This window comes from Cornus florida, unplaced genomic scaffold (genome assembly GCF_030987335.1).
Source record: "Cornus florida cultivar Cherokee Brave unplaced genomic scaffold, ASM3098733v1 CherokeeBrave_3.0.0_Hap2_Chr10, whole genome shotgun sequence".
Lineage (NCBI taxonomy): Eukaryota > Viridiplantae > Streptophyta > Magnoliopsida > Cornales > Cornaceae > Cornus > Cornus florida.
This window is the reverse complement of record NW_026775580.1, coordinates 69,061,039-69,081,394: the sequence shown is the minus strand read 5'-3', so window position 1 is coordinate 69,081,394 and position 20,356 is coordinate 69,061,039. Positions and strand designations below refer to the sequence as shown.

The 20,356-nt window shown below is 41.7% G+C and overlaps 1 long non-coding RNA gene across 1 annotated transcript; it reads right to left on the bottom strand.

The window, feature by feature from the left end:
* Window positions 1-2,813: 2,813 nt before the first annotated feature.
* Window positions 2,814-9,003, bottom strand: LOC132278869 (uncharacterized). The gene is made up of 2 exons (XR_009471153.1): window positions 8,848-9,003; window positions 2,814-3,043 (listed from the first exon to the last, which is right to left on the bottom strand). It is a non-coding gene; the product is annotated as an uncharacterized LOC132278869 (long non-coding RNA).
* Between the last annotated feature and the right edge of the window lie 11,353 nt (window positions 9,004-20,356).

Here is a 20,356-nt window from a genome sequence, read left to right as displayed (position 1 = left end):
CATGGTATTCCAAAATGGCAAGTTGTCCAATACTTCTATGAAAGCCTATCCGATATGCAAAAGGACATAGTTGATACCTCATGTGGAGGTTCATATTTTGGAAAATATGAAGATGGCATTTGGCACCTCTTTGAAAAAATGAGTGAAAATTCTTTACACAAATATTACACTTCTCAACTTGATCATGGTTTTACTAAAAATGAGAAAAGTGTAACAGTGTGTCAAATTGAAAATTCAAGGGAAATTGTAGCCGAGGTTAAAACTCTTTCTCAAAAACTTGATCAATTCTTGTTGAATAAAAAACCGGCTATCAATGCATCTCCTTTTCATCATACAACTCATCTTTGTGAGCCTTGCATGACATGTTCAAGTGTTTTGCATACTACTTTCAATTGTCCCCATGGACATATTGTTAATGAACACTTTGAACAAGTTAATGCCACATTTGCTCACCCTTATTCAAAAGCATATGTTCCATTGTGGAATGAAAGCCCTTATCAAGCTAAAAATCTTCAAAGAAAATACATTCCACCTCATAAAAGAAATGGTGGTTCTTAAGGGTTCGTCTCATCTTCTTTCCATCATCAAAGAATGAATGACTTCTCACATCCTCAAATGTATGATTCCCAAGTTAGCTTTCATTATCCTTAAGCACTTTCTAGTAATTCCACATTTGAAGACAAGGTTTTGATGGCCTTGGGTAGCTTAGAAAAGGATACCAACTCTTGCGTTCCCACTCTCAATCTATATCAAAGCTTGAATCCCAAATTGGGAGCATAGCTAATGCATTGAATGCAAGAGAAATTAGGAAATTGCCTAGTCAACCCGAGAGGAATCCAAAGGCCCAATTTTGTGTGGAAGCAAACCCTACATCGGGGTATTCTTCCCAAGCTCAAGCGCAAGCCATCACCACCTTGAGAAGTGGTAAGCAAGTGGACAATAGGGTTGAACTACCAAAGGAAGATAGTGAATCGGTGCAACCTAAAGTTGTCACCCATCCAATTCCCAATTCCACTCCTACTCCTTTGAATGAAAATGTTCCTAACCAGAATTCTCAATCTTTTCCATCATCCTCTCAAATTACAAAGTCTTGTGAGCCAAAAGCTCCATTCCCTTATGCTTTAAAAGAAACTTTGCCTTATGGGAGGCAAGAAGGGAAAACACATGACATGATGAAAGTTTTTAAGCAAGTCAATATCAATCTTCCTCTTTTGGATGCCATTAAGCAAATTCCACCTTATGTAAAATTCTTGAAAGATTTTACACACAAAAGAGGAAGAATAAGGGACCAAGCCCTAAAAAAGTGTTCCTCACGGAGCAAGTGAGCTCCATTCTTCAACAAAACACTCCACTTAATTTCAAAGATCCCAGTGCTTCGACTATTTCTTGTGTAATTGGAACTCATGAAATTTGTAGAGCTCTTCTTGATTTAGGTGCAAGTATCAATTTGATTCCTTACTCCGTATATGTCCAATTAGGGTTGAGTAAATTAAAGCCAACCTCGGTGGTGCTTTAAATGGCCGATAGATCCGTCAAAACACCTAGGGGCATGGTTGAGGACATTCTTGTCAAGGTGGATAAATTCTACTTTCCGGTTGATTTCGTAGTTCTTGATACCGAACCGGTTACTAATCCCTCCAACCATATCCCAATCATTTTGGGAAGACCACTCCTTGCCACCACAAATGCAACAATTAATTGTAGATCCGATATTGTGGACCTCTCTTTTGGCAATATGATGATCAAACTTAATGTTTTCCATGCAAGTCGACATCCCATGGATGAAGATGAGTGTTGCCTTGTAGATGTGTTAGATGAGGTTGTTGAGGAATCAATTCCAAGGATGCTAATGAAACAACCAATTGAGGATAGTCTTTCATCTCTTTTATCCGATGATCCTTTAGCCTCTTGCCTTCTTGAAATGTATGGAAGTTGTGGATTTGGTGATGAAAATTCAATGAATGAAGTAAGCAATCTCATGGAATCTGTTGCAAGCTTAGATTTTTGATCTTGGAATACTCCAATAGAACCTCTTTCTCCACTCTCTAGCACTCCACCGGTCTCATCTTTAGTCTCACCACCAATTCTTGAGCTTAAAACTCTACCTTTTAATCTCAAGTATGCATTCTTAGGACCAAAAGAGACTCTTCCGGTTATCATTTCTTCAAGTCTTGAAAAAGACCAAGAAGATGCTCTCTTAAGTGTGCTTAAAGAAAATAAGGAAGCCATAGGATGGAGTGTGGCAGATCTTAAGGGAATTGACCCTTCTATTTGTATGCATCGCATACTTGTGGATGATGATGTAAAACCCTTTAGGGATGGCCAAATGAGACTTAATCCAAACATGAAGGAGGTAGTTAAAAAGGAAGTTGTCAAACTCTTGGATGTCGCAATCATTTACCCAATCTCCGATAGCAAATGGGTGAGTCCAACTCAAATAGTTCCCAAAAAATCGGGGATTACAGTGGTTGAGAATGCAAAGGGTGAGGAAATCTCTAAGCGTACCACCAATTCATGGTGTGTATGCATTGATTACTGCAAATTGAATGCCGTCACTAGAAAGGATCACTTTCCTTTGCCATTCATTGATCAAATTCTAGAGAGATTGGCCGGGTAACAATATTATTGCTTCCTTGATGGCTATTCGGGGTACAATTAAGTTGCCCTCTGTGATACCCCTCGGATCCGAGACACGGGTTGATCAGGCCCAGGCCCAAACTCGAGGGAGTATCAAACAATTAATATTTTATAGCGAACACAGAATACAAAATGAATTAAGAAATGAAAGTTTAAAGCTGAAAAGAAACTACAAGTTAATCCTTAAATAATTAAATACTTAAATTTGATAAACCAAATATCCATAATTTGAACAACTCGGGAATCCATCTCTAGTGGACCCCTAATAAAAGTCTCACACTAAATGAAAGTAAAATAAAAGATAAAACCCAAATCCAAGATCTGGAAAGAAACCCTACATCTTCGGTAGAATGGAAGATCGTCTCTGCTCTGCACGAACAAGCTCAAGCCTGGAACTGACGTACACCTGAAAAATAGGAGTGGGTCAGGCCCACGAACAAGTTCTAACCTACTACAATCCAAGCAGAGACTCGATACGCATGTACATACTAAATAGTTCAACAATAACTAATAATCCGTACATAAATATATCCACACTACTGGACTCTCGCTAGGCCATGAAGGGGGTCTCAACCTGGATAGAAGGCATCACACAATACGCACCTGAGTGGGTATGAGTACCTAAACCTAAACAGGGTATACCTCAACCTTCACAGTCAGCTACACATCCAACTGCATATACGCACCCTAACCGTCGACCTTGAGACTCAAGCTCATGACACGGTAACATAAAAATATATCTAAACTCCGTTTCTATCCATCCACCAGAAATCCAGTAAGTCACTCGGCGTAGTCAACCGTACCGACTTATATATATAAGGAGGATTGTAGTTTATAACCCGTGCCCTTACTCCAAAATAGGTAGGACTTAGCAATATGAGCTAATCCAACCCAGTATGTCACCGTCCCATACCGGTACATACAATCCAATCCGTCCAATAGTTGATAAAGCATCGATAATTATAACAACAATATCAACAATTCCATACTAAACATAATAGAATGCATTAGCAACCATTCTTAAAAATACCAATAATTGATTCACATTGAAAATATAAATATCAATGTCAACTACTCCTTACTATGCATATTGAAATAGATAATCAACATGCTTATTTACATGCACAGTTGACAAAATAATGACCATATAAATGTCAATACCAACAGTCCAAACTAAACATGTTAGAACAGATTAACAAACATGCTTAAGTAAGCCAATTCAGAATCCATAATTTGATCATACAGGGCTTTCTTTATAATGATAACCTATTCCCAGTTTCCATAGAATTAACAGAGCCTAAATAGATATTTTCCCACTCACATCCATAGCATGCAGAATAAATATAAGTAATCTATTATACTTATAGTTTCCTGTCCAACAACTTGCCGCACCAACCGTTAAATTTAATCATCAACTAATTTTCAGTGAAATATAAATTTTTAGCATAGTTTCTATTGTCATGAACATATAATTCGAGTGGACAAGCTCTCACAGAAAATTTCTAATATAATTAAGAAATTAGAAACTCCAAATCTACACAGTCTACCAGACCTTCGTAATTAACTCCATGTAATCCTAATGGTTAACGCTTTGTGTCCAATTTTATACAATCTGGTCTTTGCATATTTATGATTACCCTAGACCACTCCTAAATCACCCATTACAGTATTCATTCACCAATAAACACATTAAAACAATCACTAGGAAGCCTAATCACTGAAAAAAAATTTGAAAAAAACAACCCACAGAAGCAAAACTCACGCATAAACAACCGGGAGCCGGCTCCAGAATATTGGAGCCGCCTCCAATGGCCCTGGAGCCGGCTCCTAGACCATTGGAGCCGCCTCCAGTCCAAGGGGAGCCGGCTCCAATCCAATAGGAGCCGGCTCTCCCCCTCCTCTTCTTCGTGTTCTCCTCTCCGGTCGCCGTTTACGCCTCCGACAATTCACAGTAGAGGTTTACAGAGAGTTTCAATTAATCTTAGGAGATTCCAGTCCTTAACTCAGTCCTTATTATGCTACTAATATGGATTAAACCATGAATTAAATAAGACAGTTCAAGGTTAAACAGTTTATAAGTTTTAAACCAAAAATCAGTTTCAGTTACACTCTAAGCATGAAACAGACAACGTCTTTTATTTTTAAACCTGTAATTCATCCTGGAACCATTGAGTATGCAAAGAACACGAGTATAAGGGAGAGAGTAAGGTTAGAACTTGCCTTTTGAGATTTTGTTAAAATCTCTACGTTGTCTTCTACAATCTCCGGCGACTCCTACTGCAACTTCCTCCGTTCCTCGTTTCTAATTCCACAGACGTGTTTTGGTTGTATTATTTTGTTCCCTAAGCAGACTTTTCTTATGTATTTATAGGCAACCAAAACCCTAAGTCCAATTATACCTACCGTCTGAAACGAGGCCCATAAACTCAACCTAGGTTATAAACCTTGTCGGCTCCTTAAATAAACCTAAACCTAAACAAAACTAAAACCCTAACCACACTTTTATACCTAGTCACAAATTAAAACATGTAATTACTAAGTCAACAATAAAAATTCCAAGTTAACTACTAATTCAATTAAAGAAACAAATAAAAATTCAAGTTAACCGTAAAACAGAAAATAACATACAATTTACAGAGAATTTAAAGCCAAATAAATAATTAAAACAATTAACTTAAATAACACAAATAAGTCAACTAAATCAAATCATTAAAAAGTCAATTAAAACACAATTCAAAACAATTAATGAACCAAAAATAATGAATAATGAACCAAAAATAATTAATAAACAGAAAACAATTAAACAAATTACCAAGACTATCCTTTTAAAATTAGGGGTATTACATTCTTCCCCCCTACAAAAGGAATTCCGTCCTCGGAATTCGCTCTTACCTTCTTCCAAAATTTCAGGAAACTGCGAGCGAATGACATCTTCCCGTTCCCAAGTAGACTCAGCCTCATTGTGATGACTCCACTGAACACGAACCAAAGGAATAACCTTATTACGAAGAATCTGATCTCGTCGGTCGACAATACGACACGGTGGCTCTAAATAAGTTGCATCCGGTTGCAACTCAATTTCCCCAACATCGATATGCTGATATCGATCCTCATCTCGCAGAAATTTCCGCAACATGGAAACATGAAACACGTTGTGAACGCGATCCAAAGTATCCGGAAGTGCCAACCGATAAGCGACAGCTCCAACGCGATCCGTAATCATGAATGGACCGACAAACCGCGGAGACAACTTCCCTTTCTTCCCAAAACGCATAACACCCTTCATAGGAGATACTTTAAGAAGAACCTGATCCCCAACTTGAAACTCCAAAGCACGAGTACGACGATCAGCAGAGCTCTTCTGCCTACTTTGGGCAGTACGCATGCGATCTCGAATAAGAGCAATCTTTTCAGAGGTATCCTTGATGAACTCAGGACCTAAGAATCGATTCTCTCCAACCTCCATCCAACAAACAGGTGATCGACACGGTCGACCGTATAACGCCTCAAAAGGTGCCATCCCAATAGTCTTCTGGAAACTATTGTTATAAGCAAACTCCACAAGTGGCAAATATTCCTCCCAGTGGCCCTTGAAATCCAGAACACACGACCGAAGCATATCTTCCATAATCTGATTTACCCTCTCAGTCTGTCCGTCAGTCTGAGGATGGTAAGCAGTACTAAGGTGTAACTCCGTACCTAAAGCCTGCTGAAAACTCTTCCAAAATCCAGATACAAAGCTCGAATCCCTGTCCGATATAATAGACAATGGAATGCCATGTAGCTTCACAATCTCTGAAATGTAAAGCCTCGCCAACTGCTCCGAAGTGTAGTCAGTGCAAATAGGCAAGAAATGAGCTGACTTGGTCAACCTATCCACAATGACCCATATGGAATTATGCCCCTTGAAAGAATTTGGCAACCCTTCCACAAAATCCATAGATATGCTCTCCCATTTCCACTCCGGAACTGGTAGTGAGTGTAAAGCTCCTGGCGGCCTCTGATGATCAATCTTAACCATCTGACAAGTACTGCACTGAGAAACAAAAAGAGCAATGTCCCTCTTCATACCTGCCCACCAAAATTGCCGCTTCATATCTTGATACATCTTATCGCCTCCTGGATGAATAGAGAACTCAGAGTGATGAGTCTCAGTCATCACATCCTTCCTCAAATTATCAGCAGAAGGTACCACTAACCGTTCCTTGTACCTTAAACCTCCATCAGCCCCAACATGGTAGAATGGAACCTCTCCGGAAGCTATCTCTGTGACCTTGTCGACACATTGCTGATCAGTGAGTTGTGCTTGTAAAACCTTGCGAATGATGGAAGGTGTAACCACCATGCAAGCCATAAAAACATCTGACAACTCATCTACATTCTTCAAAGCATTCCACTCAGTAGTGAATAGAGCAGAAAGACTACCAACGGGTTGGCGACTGAGTGCATCCGCCACCACATTCGCTTTCCCTGGATGGTACTGTATAGAGAAATGATAGTCTTTTACAAACTCCAACCATCTGCGCTGTCTCATATTCAGCTCCCGCTGAGTGAACAAGTACTGCAGACTCTTGTGATCACTGAATAATCTGAAAGACTCACCCAACAGATAATGCCTCCAAATACGCAAGGCAAAGACCACCGCTGCCAATTCCAAATCATGTGTCGGATAATTAAGCTCATGAGGCTTAAGTTTCCGAGATCCATAAGAAATCAGTCGCTCCTCCTGCATCAATACACACCCAAGACCCTGCAACGATGCATCCGTGTAAACAAGATACTCTATCCCGCTTTGCGGAGTAGCCAGAACCGGTGCAGAAGTCAACTTCCTTTTCAGCTCATCAAAAGCCCGCTGACAGTGTTCATCCCACACAAACTGTACACCCTTCTTGGTCAGATGAGTGAGTGGTCCTGCTATCTTGGAGAACCCCTGGATGAATCTCCTGTAATATCCTGCCAGACCGAGAAAACTCCGAACCTCTGTAGGTGATGTAGGCTGTCCCCACTCAACCACCGCCGAAACCTTGGCCGGATCCACTGCGATCCCCTTTTCTGACACCACGTGACCCAGAAATTTCACCTCCCACTGCCAAAATTCACACTTCTCGAACTTGGCATACAACTGGTGTTCACGAAGCGTCTGCAAGACTATGCGAAGATGTCTAGCATGATCGTCCTCCGACCGAGAATAGATCAAGATGTCATCAATAAAGACAATAACAAATTGATCCAAATAAGCCCGGAAGACTCTATTCATTAAATCCATGAACACTGCAGGTGCATTAGTCATCCCAAACGGCATAACACGAAACTCATAAGAACCATATCTCGTGAGAAACGCTGTCTTAGGAACATCCTGCTCCCTAACCCTCAGCTGATGATACCCAGAACGCAGATCAATTTTGGAGAAGTATGTGGCTCCCCTTAACTGATCAAACAAGTCATCAATCCTTGGCAAAGGATACTTGTTACGAATCGTAACCTTGTTCAACTCCCTGTAATCGATACATAGACGAAGCGAACCATCCTTCTTCTTCACAAATAGAACCGGTGCTCCCCAAGGTGATGTACTCCTACGAATAAAACCCTGGCTGAGTAACTGCTGAATCTGATCCCTCAGCTCTCTCATCTCCACCGGTGCCATCCTATAGGGTGCCCTAGCAATAGGCGCAGTGCCTGGAGCTAGGTCTATCACAAAATTGATCTCGCGACTAGGTGGCAACCCTGGAATCTCCTGAAATACATCCGGGAAATCCTGTACAATTGGTATGTTATCCGATGACACAGTAATCCCCTCATCCTTTTCCTCCTCCACATGGAACAAATAGGTGCTACCGCCGCCTTTAGAACGTGGCATAACTACTACGTACATATCCGGACCAGGTATGGTAAAAATAATAGATCTCTCAAAATAATCAACTTGGGCATGGTGGTGAGACAACCAATCCATCCCAAGTATCACGTCATAAGTGTGCATGTCCAGGACCAATAGATTGGCTAGAAATCTGAGTCTGCCAATATCTAGTGTCACAGGCCCATCACTCTCATGTATAATAGCTGTATCACCCAATGGTGTAGAAATACCCTGAGGTCTAGTGCATACCCTCGTCCTCATCCCAGATAAAGCAACAAAAGTCCTAGCTACAAATGAGTGTGTAGCACCCGTATAAAATAAAACACGTCCATGTAAACCATGAATAGGAAACTTACCCTCAATAGTCTGAGGTGCCTGAACATCCTGTGGCTTGGGGTTATACACCCTGCCATAATGCAACTGCTGTGGCGCCTGTCCCTGAGTCTGCGGCGGTGCCGGTAAAGCCAGATGTGTCTGTCCCTGAATCCGTGGAACCTGTGGAGCTGGTAGAGGCACTGGCCCCCTCTGTCCCTGCTGCACATACTGTCCATGTCCCTGTCCCTGTCTTGCTTTAGGACACTGCATGGTGGTATGACCATACTCTCCACAAGTATAACAACTACCCTGGAAAGTACCAAATGGCCTCCTCTGTCGGTTAGCCTGTGGCTGACCCTGTCCTGCCTGTGGTCCCCCATTCTGTTGCCTCTGAATAGGTGCCCCATTCCGATGAGCATCTGAACCACCCTTGTGCTTCTTCCAAGGCTGTTGCCCTTGAAACTTGCCTTTGTCATTCTGCCGGTGACCATTGCCATTCCCCTTTTCAGCTGACTGATTAGTAGAGTCTTTATCTCCTCGCTTCTCACCACGAGCCTGTCTGATGTCCACAGTCAACTGATACTGTTGTAGAGCAGCGTCTACCACCTGAGCATAGGTAGTATAGGCTGGACTACCTGTAATAGCTCTCTTGATAGACCACATTAGTCCCTTGACAAAACTGTTGCGCTTCTTTTCCTCTGTATCCACCTCCTCCGGTGCAAAGAGAGACAAGCGTGTGAACTGCTGCTCATACTCCGCCACTGTCATGTTTCCCTGCTGCAGACTTAGAAACTCGGTCTTCATAGCCGCCCTGACTGCATAGGGAAAATATTTCTCATCAAAGCGAGCACTGAACTCATCATAAGACAATGTCATCCTCTCATCTGAGGTGGTAACTGACTCCCACCACTGTAGTGCATCCCCAACTAACTTGAAAGTAGCAAGCATCTGCTTCTGAACCTCCGTGCACTAAACCAAACGAAGATGACGCTCAATGTCCTGTTTCCACTGGTGAGCTGCTCTCGCATCGGTTGAGCCTGAAAACACAGGTGGACTCCCCTTTGTGAAAGCGCTCCTAGCCTTTCCCCAAGAATCCGTCTGAACCACTGGTGCTGGTACAGGTGCCTGCTGAACCTGTGGTTGGTTTTGGAGTGCAGCTGTTACCCCAGCCTCTATAGCCCGAGCAACGAGGTCATTGAGGTGAGGAGGAATCTCTGGATCTCTGTCCCGACCCTGAGTCTGTTGAACTTCCTCCTGCTCCTCCTGAAACCCTGGCATTTGCTGCTCTTCTTCCATTTGCTGACGCTGTAGGAGATATTGTTGCCTACGTGCCGCTCTCCTTTCCTTCCTAGTTCCTTGCATGTTCTGTCCATTTCTAGCGTTAACCATCTGTTAACACGAAAAGACAGACATCAGTACTATTTCTATACGAATCATAAGGAATACAATGAATCCTAACTTAAGCTCTATTCAAGAGAACGCTACGCGGAAGACTTAATATGAAAACATCCTAGAGACACTTGAACCTGGAGTGCTCTGATACCAACTGTGATACCCCTCGGATCCGAGACACGGGTTGATCAGGCCCAGGCCCAAACCCGAGGGAGTATCAAACAATTAATATTTTATAGCGAACACAGAATACAAAATGAATTAAGAAATGAAAGTTTAAAGCTGAAAAGAAACTACAAGTTAATCCTTAAATAATTAAATACTTAAATTTGATAAACCAAATATCCATAATTTGAACAACTCGGGAATCCATCTCTAGTGGACCCCTAATAAAAGTCTCACACTAAATGAAAGTAAAATAAAAGATAAAACCCAAATCCAAGATCTGGAAAGAAACCCTACATCTTCGGTAGAATGGAAGATCGTCTCTGCTCTACACGAACAAGCTCAAGCCTGGAACTGACGTACACCTGAAAAATAGGAGTGGGTCAGGCCCACGAACAAGTTCTAACCTACTACAATCCAAGCAGAGACTCGATACGCATGTACATACTAAATAGTTCAACAATAACTAATAATCCGTACATAAATATATCCACACTACTGGACTCTCACTAGGCCATGAAGGGGGTCTCAACCTGGATAGAAGGCATCACACAATACGCACCTGAGTGGGTATGAGTACCTAAACCTAAACAGGGTATACCTCAACCTTCACAGTCAGCTACACATCCAACTGCATATACGCACCCTAACCGTCGACCCTGAGACTCAAGCTCATGACACGGTAACATAAAAATATATCTAAACTCCGTTTCTATCCATCCACCAGAAATCCAGTAAGTCACTCGGCGTAGTCAACCGTACCGACTTATATATATAAGGAGGATTGTAGTTTATAACCCGTGCCCTTACTCCAAAATAGGTAGGACTTAGCAATATGAGCTAATCCAACCCAGTATGTCACCGTCCCATACCGGTACATACAATCCAATCCGTCCAATAGTTGATAAAGCATCGATAATTATAACAACAATATCAACAATTCCATACTAAACATAATAGAATGCATTAGCAACCATTCTTAAAAATACCAATAATTGATTCACATTGAAAATATAAATATCAATGTCAACTACTCCTTACTATGCATATTGAAATAGATAATCAACATGCTTATTTACATGCACAGTTGACAAAATAATGACCATATAAATGTCAATACCAACAGTCCAAACTAAACATGTTAGAACAGATTAACAAACATGCTTAAGTAAGCCAATTCAGAATCCATAATTTGATCATACAGGGCTTTCTTTATAATGATAACCTATTCCCAGTTTCCATAGAATTAACAGAGCCTAAATAGATATTTTCCCACTCACATCCATAGCATGCAGAATAAATATAAGTAATCTATTATACTTATAGTTTCCTGTCCAACAACTTGCCGCACCAACCGTTAAATTTAATCATCAACTAATTTTCAGTGAAATATAAATTTTTAGCATAGTTTCTATTGTCATGAACATATAATTCGAGTGGACAAGCTCTCACAGAAAATTTCTAATATAATTAAGAAATTAGAAACTCCAAATCTACACAGTCTACCAGACCTTCGTAATTAACTCCATGTAATCCTAATGGTTAACGCTTTGTGTCCAATTTTATACAATCTGGTCTTTGCATATTTATGATTACCCTAGACCACTCCTAAATCACCCATTACAGTATTCATTCACCAATAAACACATTAAAACAATCACTAGGAAGCCTAATCACTGAAAAAAAATTTGAAAAAAACAACCCACAGAAGCAAAACTCACGCATAAACAACCGGGAGCCGGCTCCAGAATATTGGAGCCGCCTCCAATGGCCCTGGAGCCGGCTCCTAGACCATTGGAGCCGCCTCCAGTCCAAGGGGAGCCGGCTCCAATCCAATAGGAGCCGGCTCTCCCCCTCCTCTTCTTCGTGTTCTCCTCTCCGGTCGCCGTTTACGCCTCCGACAATTCACAGTAGAGGTTTACAGAGAGTTTCAATTAATCTTAGGAGATTCCAGTCCTTAACTCAGTCCTTATTATGCTACTAATATGGATTAAACCATGAATTAAATAAGACAGTTCAAGGTTAAACAGTTTACAAGTTTTAAACCAAAAATCAGTTTCAGTTACACTCTAAGCATGAAACAGACAACGTCTTTTATTTTTAAACCTGTAATTCATCCTGGAACCATTGAGTATGCAAAGAACACGAGTATAAGGGAGAGAGTAAGGTTAGAACTTGCCTTTTGAGATTTTGTTAAAATCTCTACGTTGTCTTCTACAATCTCCGGCGACTCCTACTGCAACTTCCTCCGTTCCTCGTTTCTAATTCCACAGACGTGTTTTGGTTGTATTATTTTGTTCCCTAAGCAGACTTTTCTTATGTATTTATAGGCAACCAAAACCCTAAGTCCAATTATACCTACCGTCTGAAACGAGGCCCATAAACTCAACCTAGGTTATAAACCTTGTCGGCTCCTTAAATAAACCTAAACCTAAACAGAACTAAAACCCTAACCACACTTTTATACCTAGTCACAAATTAAAACATGTAATTACTAAGTCAACAATAAAAATTCCAAGTTAACTACTAATTCAATTAAAGAAACAAATAAAAATTCAAGTTAACCGTAAAACAGAAAATAACATACAATTTACAGAGAATTTAAAGCCAAATAAATAATTAAAACAATTAACTTAAATAACACAAATAAGTCAACTAAATCAAATCATTAAAAAGTCAATTAAAACACAATTCAAAACAATTAATGAACCAAAAATAATGAATAATGAACCAAAAATAATTAATAAACAGAAAACAATTAAACAAATTACCGAGACTATCCTTTTAAAATTAGGGGTATTACATTCTTCCCCCCTACAAAAGGAATTCCGTCCTCGGAATTCGCTCTTACCTTCTTCCAAAATTTCAGGAAACTGCGAGCGAATGACATCTTCCCGTTCCCAAGTAGACTCAGCCTCATTGTGATGACTCCACTGAACACGAACCAAAGGAATAACCTTATTACGAAGAATCTGATCTCGTCGGTCGACAATACGACACGGTGGCTCTAAATAAGTTGCATCCGGTTGCAACTCAATTTCCCCAACATCGATATGCTGATATCGATCCTCATCTCGCAGAAATTTCCGCAACATGGAAACATGAAACACGTTGTGAACGCGATCCAAAGTATCCGGAAGTGCCAACCGATAAGCGACAGCTCCAACGCGATCCGTAATCATGAATGGACCGACAAACCGCGGAGACAACTTCCCTTTCTTCCCAAAACGCATAACACCCTTCATAGGAGATACTTTAAGAAGAACCTGATCCCCAACTTGAAACTCCAAAGCACGAGTACGACGATCAGCAGAGCTCTTCTGCCTACTTTGGGCAGTACGCATGCGATCTCGAATAAGAGCAATCTTTTCAGAGGTATCCTTGATGAACTCAGGACCTAAGAATCGATTCTCTCCAACCTCCATCCAACAAACAGGTGATCGACACGGTCGACCGTATAACGCCTCAAAAGGTGCCATCCCAATAGTCTTCTGGAAACTATTGTTATAAGCAAACTCCACAAGTGGCAAATATTCCTCCCAGTGGCCCTTGAAATCCAGAACACACGACCGAAGCATATCTTCCATAATCTGATTTACCCTCTCAGTCTGTCCGTCAGTCTGAGGATGGTAAGCAGTACTAAGGTGTAACTCCGTACCTAAAGCCTGCTGAAAACTCTTCCAAAATCCAGATACAAAGCTCGAATCCCTGTCCGATATAATAGACAATGGAATGCCATGTAGCTTCACAATCTCTGAAATGTAAAGCCTCGCCAACTGCTCCGAAGTGTAGTCAGTGCAAATAGGCAAGAAATGAGCTGACTTGGTCAACCTATCCACAATGACCCATATGGAATTATGCCCCTTGAAAGAATTTGGCAACCCTTCCACAAAATCCATAGATATGCTCTCCCATTTCCACTCCGGAACTGGTAGTGAGTGTAAAGCTCCTGGCGGCCTCTGATGATCAATCTTAACCATCTGACAAGTACTGCACTGAGAAACAAAAAGAGCAATGTCCCTCTTCATACCTGCCCACCAAAATTGCCGCTTCATATCTTGATACATCTTATCGCCTCCTGGATGAATAGAGAACTCAGAGTGATGAGTCTCAGTCATCACATCCTTCCTCAAATTATCAGCAGAAGGTACCACTAACCGTCCCTTGTACCTTAAACCTCCATCAGCCCCAACATGGTAGAATGGAACCTCTCCGGAAGCTATCTCTGTGACCTTGTCGACACATTGCTGATCAGTGAGTTGTGCTTGTAAAACCTTGCGAATGATGGAAGGTGTAACCACCATGCAAGCCATAAAAACATCTGACAACTCATCTACATTCTTCAAAGCATTCCACTCAGTAGTGAATAGAGCAGAAAGACTACCAACGGGTCGGCGACTGAGTGCATCTGCCACCACATTCGCTTTCCCTGGATGGTACTGTATAGAGAAATGATAGTCTTTTACAAACTCCAACCATCTGCGCTGTCTCATATTCAGCTCCCGCTGAGTGAACAAGTACTACAGACTCTTGTGATCACTGAATAATCTGAAAGACTCACCCAACAGATAATGCCTCCAAATACGCAAGGCAAAGACCACCGCTGCCAATTCCAAATCATGTGTCGGATAATTAAGCTCATGAGGCTTAAGTTTCCGAGATCCATAAGAAATCAGTCGCTCCTCCTGCATCAATACACACCCAAGACCCTGCAACGATGCATCCGTGTAAACAAGATACTCTATCCCGCTTTGCGGAGTAGCCAGAACCGGTGCAGAAGTCAACTTCCTTTTCAGCTCATCAAAAGCCCGCTGACAGTGTTCATCCCACACGAACTGTACACCCTTCTTGGTCAGATGAGTGAGTGGTCCTGCTATCTTGGAGAACCCCTGGATGAATCTCCTGTAATATCCTGCCAGACCGAGAAAACTCCGAACCTCTGTAGGTGATGTAGGCTGTCCCCACTCAACCACCGCCGAAACCTTGGCCGGATCCACTGCGATCCCCTTTTCTGACACCACGTGACCCAGAAATTTCACCTCCCGCTGCCAAAATTCACACTTCTCGAACTTGGCATACAACTGGTGTTCACGAAGCGTCTGCAAGACTATGCGAAGATGTCTAGCATGATCGTCCTCCGACCGAGAATAGATCAAGATGTCATCAATAAAGACAATAACAAATTGATCCAAATAAGCCCGGAAGACTCTATTCATTAAATCCATGAACACTACAGGTGCATTAGTCATCCCAAACGGCATAACACGAAACTCATAAGAACCATATCTCGTGAGAAACGCTGTCTTAGGAACATCCTGCTCCCTAACCCTCAGCTGATGATACCCAGAACGCAGATCAATTTTGGAGAAGTATGTGGCTCCCCTTAACTGATCAAACAAGTCATCAATCCTTGGCAAAGGATACTTGTTACGAATCGTAACCTTGTTCAACTCCCTGTAATCGATACATAGACGAAGCGAACCATCCTTCTTCTTCACAAATAGAACCGGTGCTCCCCAAGGTGATGTACTCCTACGAATAAAACCCTGGCTGAGTAACTGCTGAATCTGATCCCTCAGCTCTCTCATCTCCACCGGTGCCATCCTATAGGGTGCCCTAGCAATAGGCGCAGTGCCTGGAGCTAGGTCTATCACAAAATTGATCTCGCGACTAGGTGGCAACCCTGGAATCTCCTGAAATACATCCGGGAAATCCTGTACAATTGGTATGTTATCCGATGACACAGTAATCCCCTCATCCTTTTCCTCCTCCACATGGAACAAATAGGTGCTACCGCCGCCTTTAGAACGTGGCATAACTACTACGTACATATCCGGACCAGGTATGGTAAAAATAATAGATCTCTCAAAACAATCAACTTGGGCATGGTGGTGAGACAACCAATCCATCCCAAGTATCACGTCATAAGTGTGCATGTCCAGGACCAATAGATTGGCTAGAAATCTGAGTCTGCCAATATCTAGTGTCACAGGCCCATCACTCTCATGTATAATAGCTGTATCACCCAATGGTGTAGAAATACCCTGAGGTCTAGTGCATACCCTCGTCCTCATCCCAGATAAAGCAACAAAAGTCCTAGCTACAAATGAGTGTGTAGCACCCGTATCAAATAAAACACGTCCATGTAAACCATGAATAGGAAACTTACCCTCAATAGTCTGAGGTGCCTGAACATCCTGTGGCTTGGGGTTATACACCCTGCCATAATGCAACTGCTGTGGCGCCTGTCCCTGAGTCTGCGGCGGTGCCGGTAAAGCCAGATGTGTCTGTCCCTGAATCCGTGGAACCTGTGGAGCTGGTAGAGGCACTGGCCCCCTCTGTCCTTGCTGCACATACTGTCCATGTCCCTGTCCCTGTCCTGCTTTAGGACACTGCATGGTGGTATGACCATACTCTCCACAAGTATAACAACTACCCTGGAAAGTACCAAATGGCCTCCTCTGTCGGTTAGCCTGTGGCTGACCCTGTCCTGCCTGTGGTCCCCCATTCTGTTGCCTCTGAATAGGTGCCCCATTCCGATGAGCATCTGAACCACCCTTGTGCTTCTTCCAAGGCTGTTGCCCTTGAAACTTGCCTTTGTCATTCTGCCGGTGACCATTGCCATTCCCCTTTTCAGCTGACTGATTAGTAGAGTCTTTATCTCCTCGCTTCTCACCACGAGCCTGTCTGATGTCCACAGTCAACTGATACTGTTGTAGAGCAGCGTCTACCACCTGAGCATAGGTAGTATAGGCTGGACTACCTGTAATAGCTCTCTTGATAGACCACATTAGTCCCTTGACAAAACTGTTGCGCTTCTTTTCCTCTGTATCCACCTCCTCCGGTGCAAAGAGAGACAAGCGTGTGAACTGCTGCTCATACTCCGCCACTGTCATGTTTCCCTGCTGCAGACTTAGAAACTCGGTCTTCATAGCCGCCCTGACTGCATAGGGAAAATATTTCTCATCAAAGCGAGCACTGAACTCATCATAAGACAATGTCATCCTCTCATCTGAGGTGGTAACTAACTCCCACCACTGTAGTGCATCCCCAACTAACTTGAAAGTAGCAAGCATCTGCTTCTGAACCTCCGTGCACTAAACCAAACGAAGATGACGCTCAATGTCCTGTTTCCACTGGTGAGCTGCTCTCGCATCGGTTGAGCCTGAAAACACAGGTGGACTCCCCTTTGTGAAAGCGCTCCTAGCCTTTCCCCAAGAATCCGTCTGAACCACTGGTGCTGGTACAGGTGCCTGCTGAACCTGTGGTTGGTTTTGGAGTGCAGCTGTTACCCCAGCCTCTATAGCCCGAGCAACGAGGTCATTGAGGTGAGGAGGAATCTCTGGATCTCTGTCCCGACCCTGAGTCTGTTGAACTTCCTCCTGCTCCTCCTGAAACCCTGGCATTTGCTGCTCTTCTTCCATTTGCTGACGCTGTAGGAGATATTGTTGCCTACGTGCCGCTCTCCTTTCCTTCCTAGTTCCTTGCATGTTCTGTCCATTTCTAGCGTTAACCATCTGTTAACACGAAAAGACAGACATCAGTACTATTTCTATACGAATCATAAGGAATACAATGAATCCTAACTTAAGCTCTATTCAAGAGAACGCTACGCGGAAGACTTAATATGAAAACATCCTAGAGACACTTGAACCTGGAGTGCTCTGATACCAACTGTGATACCCCTCGGATCCGAGACACGGGTTGATCAGGCCCAGGCCCAAACCCGAGGGAGTATCAAACAATTAATATTTTATAGCGAACACAGAATACAAAATGAATTAAGAAATGAAAGTTTAAAGCTGAAAAGAAACTACAAGTTAATCCTTAAATAATTAAATACTTAAATTTGATAAACCAAATATCCATAATTTGAACAACTCGGGAATCCATCTCTAGTGGACCCCTAATAAAAGTCTCACACTAAATGAAAGTAAAATAAAAGATAAAACCCAAATCCAAGATCTGGAAAGAAACCCTACATCTTCGGTAGAATGGAAGATCGTCTCTGCTCTACACGAACAAGCTCAAGCCTGGAACTGACGTACACCTGAAAAATAGGAGTGGGTCAGGCCCACGAACAAGTTCTAACCTACTACAATCCAAGCAGAGACTCGATACGCATGTACATACTAAATAGTTCAACAATAACTAATAATCCGTACATAAATATATCCACACTACTGGACTCTCGCTAGGCCATGAAGGGGGTCTCAACCTGGATAGAAGGCATCACACAATACGCACCTGAGTGGGTATGAGTACCTAAACCTAAACAGGGTATACCTCAACCTTCACAGTCAGCTACACATCCAACTGCATATACGCACCCTAACCGTCGACCCTGAGACTCAAGCTCATGACACGGTAACATAAAAATATATCTAAACTCCGTTTCTATCCATCCACCAGAAATCCAGTAAGTCACTCGGCGTAGTCAACCGTACCGACTTATATATATAAGGAGGATTGTAGTTTATAACCCGTGCCCTTACTCCAAAATAGGTAGGACTTAGCAATATGAGCTAATCCAACCCAGTATGTCACCGTCCCATACCGGTACATACAATCCAATCCGTCCAATAGTTGATAAAGCATCGATAATTATAACAACAATATCAACAATTCCATACTAAACATAATAGAATGCATTAGCAACCATTCTTAAAAATACCAATAATTGATTCACATTGAAAATATAAATATCAATGTCAACTACTCCTTACTATGCATATTGAAATAGATAATCAACATGCTTATTTACATGCACAGTTGACAAAATAATGACCATATAAATGTCAATACCAACAGTCCAAACTAAACATGTTAGAACAGATTAACAAACATGCTTAAGTAAGCCAATTCAGAATCCATAATTTGATCATACAGGGCTTTCTTTATAATGATAACCTATTCCCAGTTTCCATAGAATTAACAGAGCCTAAATAGATATTTTCCCACTCACATCCATAGCATGCAGAATAAATATAAGTAATCTATTATACTTATAGTTTCCTGTCCAACAACTTGCCGCACCAACCGTTAAATTTAATCATCAACTAATTTTCAGTGAAATATAAATTTTTAGCATAGTTTCTATTGTCATGAACATATAATTCGAGTGGATAAGCTCTCACAGAAAATTTCTAATATAATTAAGAAATTAGAAACTCCAAATCTACACAGTCTACCAGACCTTCGTAATTAACTCCATGTAATCCTAATGGTTAACGCTTTGTGTCCAATTTTATACAATCTGGTCTTTGCATATTTATGATGTCAATTTTCTCAGATATGGTGGAAGAGTATCTAGAGGTCTTAATAGATGATTTTTCTGTTTTTGGGTCCTCATTTGATGTATGCCTCAAAAACTTAGATCTAGTGCTTAAGAGATGTCGTGAAACCAACCTTGTACTTAGCTGGGAAAAGAGCCATTTCATGGTTCAAGAGGGTATTGTTTTGGGTCACGTTATCTCAAGGAGAGGAATAGAGGTTAATAAAGTGAAGGTTGAGCTTATTTCTGAATTACCTCCACCTTCAACGGTGAGAGAGGTTCGCTCCTTTCTAGGTCATGCAGGCTTTTACCGTCGTTTTATCAAAGACTTTAGCAAAATTGCTTAACCCTTGTGCAATCTTCTTGCCAAGGAAACTCCTTTTGTCTTTGACCAAGCATGCCTATACGCTTTTCATAAATTGCGTGAATTATTATCATCTGCTCCTATCATGCAACCTCCCAATTGGTCATTGCCATTTGAAATCATGTGTGATGCTTCTGATTATGCCATGGGGGCAGTTTTGGGACAAAGAGTGGGTAAGCTTCCTTGTGCCATATACTATGCAAGTAAAACTTTCTCGGGAGCTCAATTGAATTACTCCACTACCGAGAAAGAATTACTTGCTGTAGTATATGCTCTTGATAAATTTCGTTCCTATCTCTTAGGGTCCAAGGTTGTTGTTTATTCTGATCATGCTGCCTTAAGGCATCTATTGACA